This window comes from Notamacropus eugenii, chromosome 1, assembly GCF_028372415.1.
Source record: "Notamacropus eugenii isolate mMacEug1 chromosome 1, mMacEug1.pri_v2, whole genome shotgun sequence".
Lineage (NCBI taxonomy): Eukaryota > Metazoa > Chordata > Mammalia > Diprotodontia > Macropodidae > Notamacropus > Notamacropus eugenii.
Genome location: NC_092872.1, coordinates 408,438,806 through 408,444,412, shown reverse-complemented (window position 1 = coordinate 408,444,412; position 5,607 = coordinate 408,438,806). Strand labels below are relative to the sequence as shown.

Sequence of the window (5,607 nt, the reverse complement as noted above, 5' to 3'; positions counted from 1 at the left end):
GAGTTCCCTAAATCCATTACTATTTTTCACCATATTATGGCCTCTAAAGGATTTATTTACTATTTCTTTTTTTATATATGCATTTGTAATTTCTTTATCCCTTAACACCTGGTCATTTTTGGAGGAGGAGCTGCCCATTTAATTGACATCATTTTGATAACATCAGCCAGATTTATACAACAGCCAGGCTCCTTCCTTATCACAGATTTCACCCTTGGATTTGGCCTCATTTGGGTTTTTTGGATGTTACAAACTCACAACCCATGTCTCACAAAGCATAGAGACACAGAGAGGGAAGGCATTAGGATTAGGGTTGCTGAATTTTAGGCCATTTTCTTTCAGGGCTTAGGGTAGGAGGATGGGAGGAAGGGAAGAGATTGAAGCGGGGGTTCCAGGACATTGTTCTGGGGACAGGAAGTGTGATTAAAATGAACACAATAAAATAAGACCTACAAAGAGGAAGGGAGGGATTGAGCATGTGCATTACTCACAGACTTTCTGTTTTAAACCTGAAGAGAAACTGAAGATTTGGGATAGATTTGGGCGAGAAAAGTACACACCATTCTTTAAGATAGATGGAAGCAGTGATTTTTAAAACAGAGAAATCAAAACTAGAACATCTTAAACTTTTAATCTTTTCTTTATAGGTTTACGTAGAGCACTTTCGATTAAGAAAACCATAGAAAGTTAGTAACTCCCACAAGTTAATGCCAGGAGGTGGACTTCGTTAATTTTCCAAAGAGTCCTGGTTGCAGGGTGTTTGAAATGCACTGCTCCATTTCCACTTGCCCTGCTTGGAATCAATCATGAAAGATTTAGTCTGTGGGTTGCTTTTCCACGTATTTCTTTACGAACTCTTCTGCATTCTTACAGAATTTTTTACGGTCCTTAGAGTACTCTTCAGCCTGAAGGGGTGCTCAGGTTGGAGGTCGTTCACCAGTGCTATGAATTACTGAAATTACTTGATCAGCTTTGGTTTCTGGCTTCCAGTTTTCGGCACTAATTACTGGTAGACAGACCTACCCTTTTTCATTGATGTTAGGTTGGTAAATCTTTGCTTTAAAAGTGATCTTAGGTGGTTTGAATAGATACTCTCAGGGAAGTTGATTTCGATTCTGAAGGTTCCCTTGTCATATGGAGGGTCTTCAGGAACAATGAGTCCTTGCCAAGTCCACTAATTAGCTTCATCAACCTGGATGTTATGGAAGTTTTTCATGCCACACTTGCAGATTTCTTCCAGGTCCTTTATTCTGCTGGCAACCATCTTGGGTCTGGTATTGCTGCTGTCTCACAATGCATCCTGGTCTATTTTTTTTTAATGCCATATGTGGCACTGATAAACATGCATGTTCTGTAGTGGACCCATTCAGAAGGTGCCATAGATTTTCAGCTCTAAATTATTCAAGTTTGTTCAGTTCTATCTGTCCCTCTTGTTTATGTTTTTTGGTAGCTTTGCCCAGCTTTGAGAGAGAAACAGTAGAGTTTCTTACTGTTATTGTGCTACTACCTGTCTTTTTATAATTCAGTTAATCTTTCCTTTATGAATTTAAATGCTGTGCTATTTGTTGTACATAAGTTTAATAGCAATATTTTTTTATGATTTCTTTAGGTATAATGTAACTCCTTTGATATTTTTTGTTAATGCTCTTAATTTTCATTTTTATTTTGTCTCATAGCATGACTGAAACTCATGCTTTTTTTGGGGGGGGAATAAATCAGATGTTTTAAATTGTGTTCCAGTCTTTCATTTGGATTCTATTCATGTCTTTGTTTTTTGAAGATAAGTTTCTTGCAAGCAATACTGTGAGGTTTATTTTCTTATTCACTCTGTGACACTTTCATATTATTGGTTTAATAATACAAATTTAAAGTTACAAGTTAGGTTTATATTTTCCTTTATTTGACTGGAATTGCTTTAAAATAGTTTTCCCCTTTCTCTTTTAAAACAATATCCCCATCCCCAGTTTTACTTACAATACTTTGATGTAACCCTTTCGCCCATACTCCTGTTCCCCTTCCCAATCCTCATTTCCCTTAGTTTGGGAATTTCCCTTATATTGCTGATTTTTTATCATTCTTTTGTTTACTGAGTTATCTATTTCTTCTCCTGTTTTCCCCTTATTAGCGCCCTATCAGTTAAATGGCTAGTTCATAATCTTCTCCCTGCCCCTTTCCCTCCCTGCTTTGGTTTTGGATTTCTTTTCTGTTTCCTTTTATAAGAGCTTCCTTGTTTTGTACTCAATTATTTTCTCTTCCTGTATATTCTTTTATTCTCTGACCCATTTTCTTACTTTTATTTTGCTTATTTCTTCCTTTAATTTCTTTGTGTTTCTCATTAAATTATTATAACACCTGTAGTATCAGGTTTGAATGCCCTCTTCTAACCAATTTATATGTTATTGTCATTATAGACGTTGCATCTTTATCCACTTTTTCTGCTATATTTCAGTCTAAAAACTATCAATTCATGTGAGAAGTACTGTCCCTTGGTAGAAATTACATTGTGTGTGTGTGTGCCATATGATGCTGTGCAATTTTCTCTCCTGACCTTTAGAATATCCTATCATCTTATTATTTGATTCATACTCTCCCTTGCCTTTCTGGATGCCAGCTGCTCCTAGCAGCTTGAATTTCTCTTCTCTTGAGATAAAATGCTGTCCATGGGGGAATAATAATCTCTCAGAGAAGATGGTCTATCTATGCACCAAATATCCCCTTCTTATTGCCTTCATCTCCTATCATCATCATACAGATTCTTCCATGGGAATGTTTGTCATTGTCCTTTGTTATGTGAGGAACCTCTGTTTTTGTTTCACCAATTTCACTTCCTTCCTTCTGCTACCTCTCCCATTTTCCTGTAACATTTCTTCTTACTGAAAGATTATGAGTTACTATATTTGTCTGGTAATATTATGGACTTGATGAGACCATTTCACATTCTCCTCCCTCTAAATTCCCTCTCTACATCAATATACTCTCCTTCTTGAAGCTGGATTTCAACTCAGGTTTTCCTGACTTCAGGCCCTAAAGAACACAGGACCTGGAAACAGGAAAACTCATCTTTCTGAATTCAAATCTGGCCTGAGATGTTTACTAGCTGTGTGACTCTGAGCAAGGCATTTAACCTTATTTGTCTCAGTTTCCTCATCTGTAAAATGATCTGGAGAAGGAAATGGCAAATCATTCTAGTGTCATTGTGAATGGAGTCATGACCATTGACATAATTATCTATTTAATTTTTCCTCATAAAACTGGTTCCTAGTTTTATTTATTAATTCATTTTTACTTTCAATTTTAATAATCTTTTAATTTTCAGAATTTCCTGTTTGATGTTTTATTGTGGAATTTTAATTTGTTCTTTTTTCTAGTTTTTTAGTTGCATGATCAATTCATTGTTCTGTTCTTTCTCTGTTTTAGTGATGTAAACATTGTAGGTATAGATTTTCCCCATGTACTGATTTGATGCATCCTACAAATTTTGACATGTTGTCTTTTATTACCATTTTTAAATGAAATTATTGATTATTTCTATGATTTGTTCTTTGATCCACTCCTTCTTTAGGATTAGATTTAGTTTCCAATTAATTTTTAATATATATTTCTATGGCTCCTTAATGGAATTTTTATTGTATTATGGAATGAAAAGGTGAATTTATTATTTCTGCTTTTCTGTATTTGTTTTTGAGGATTTTATACCTTACTACAAGGTCAATTTTTGTAAAGGTGCCATTTGCAGCCGAGAAAAAGGTCCCCCACTAGTATAGTTTTAATTCATTTAACTTTTCCATTAGGAATTTTGATGTTATGCCATTTGGTGCATATACATTTAGCATTGATGTTATTTCATTGTTTATGGTTCCTTTTAGCAAAATGTACTTTCCCTGTTCTCTGGGTCTATTTCTGCCTATGCTTCATCTGAGATAATGATTGCTACTCCTTCCTTTTAAACTTAGGCTGACGTATAATAAATTCTGTTTCAGCCCATTATTTAAATTCCATGTATGTCTTTATGTTTGTTTTCAACCAATATCTTGGAGAGATTCAGAACTCTCCTCTTCTTCCAAATTCCTGATTTTGAAAAAGTTCAGCTTCTTGAAGGCATTACTGATAATGGGATTGAATTACCTCTCCTTGATCTTGGTTAGACCCCACCCAACCTTACAAGAAATTTAATCTAAGGTAAGGAAACCAGTTGTGTTCTACTCAAGTTTGGATGGAGACAGATCCTTTTGTTTAGATAGCCCAGGCCTTAAGTAGTCTGAGTATAGAACCATTTTCCTCATGATGTCACTCTCAGCACTTCATTGCTCTTTGCAGGGTATATAAACTGTGAGCCTACCTCCATGACTGCCTGTCATCTAAGAGAGCCAGTCAAATGACCATCCTTTTATTAATAACCTGCTGGTCTTATTAATAAAATGATTAAATTACCCAGAAATTATTTCTCTTGAACAATGTCACACTTCCACTTGGCTAATTCTATTTCTTAAGGAATTATTTTCTTCAATGAGTGTTTGCATTTCTTTTATCATTTGACCAATTTTGCTTTTAAGGACTTCTTTTCTTCTTCATATTTTTGTACTTCCCTTTTCATTTGACCAGTTCTGCTTTTTAAGAACTTTTATTCTGTATAATTTTGTACTTCCTTTTCCATTTAACTAATTACACTCTTTAAAGATGTCCTTTTTTCTGTATGTTTTTGTACTTTCCTTTTCATTTGACTTATTCTGCTCTTTATGGAATTCTTTTCTTCAGTAACTTGTGCCTCTTTTACCATCTTTTTGGTCACAGAAAAAAACTTCCATAAGCAAAATTCAGATGTTTCCAAAGAAGACTTTGGATGGTGTCATGAACCATGGGGATTGTTATTAAAGAGAAGGCCCTTATATTGAATCCAGTCTGTTGTATGAGAGGTCAGGGTATGACTAAGGAGTGACATGAATATAGCCTTATTTTTAAATGTTTCACACATCAATAAAATTTATTCCTTATAGGTGTAAGAATATATATTATGGCTTAGCAATTACTCTTGCTAGCTAATTATGAATAGATTTTTAGTTGCACATGGAATGCCTTCTCCTACCCCACAAAATTTTCCTTCTACTAAAGAATTTCAACAACCATATTGATTATTTCTCAAACTCTATACTCTACCACTTCTGCAGTCTCCTTAATTTCCCAACCTACTTTTCCCCTTCTACCTAAGCTACACATAGGGATGGTCACATCTTGGATCTCACCATTACCCACAAGTGTTCCACATCTCTAATTAAAAACTCTTACATTCTTTTATGTGATGAAAACTTCCCATTACTCTATGCCTTATTCCTTGCCTTACAATCTCTCAATCTTCCCAATCAAGGAAAGATAATTAGTAATACAGATGAATATACTATTATTTTTCCCATCTGTTCTGAAGACCATTTCTTTAATCAAGATTTTTTTCTTTGGTAGTATGTCCACCTCTCTAAGACTTAAGTTCCTTTATCTAATAACTAGTGAAAAGGAAGCAGATCAAGTCTCAAAGGATTGCCCTTTTTCATATCCAATTGGATCCTTGAACTCTGAACATTAGTTTCCAAAGACTTAAAAAAATCTTGCTCAGAT

The 5,607-nt window shown here is 34.8% G+C and overlaps 1 pseudogene; it reads right to left on the bottom strand.

Moving 5' to 3' along the window:
- Positions 1–815: 815 nt before the first annotated feature.
- LOC140526236 (ubiquitin-conjugating enzyme E2 L3 pseudogene) lies at positions 816–1,264 on the bottom strand (annotated as a pseudogene).
- Between the last annotated feature and the right edge of the window lie 4,343 nt (positions 1,265–5,607).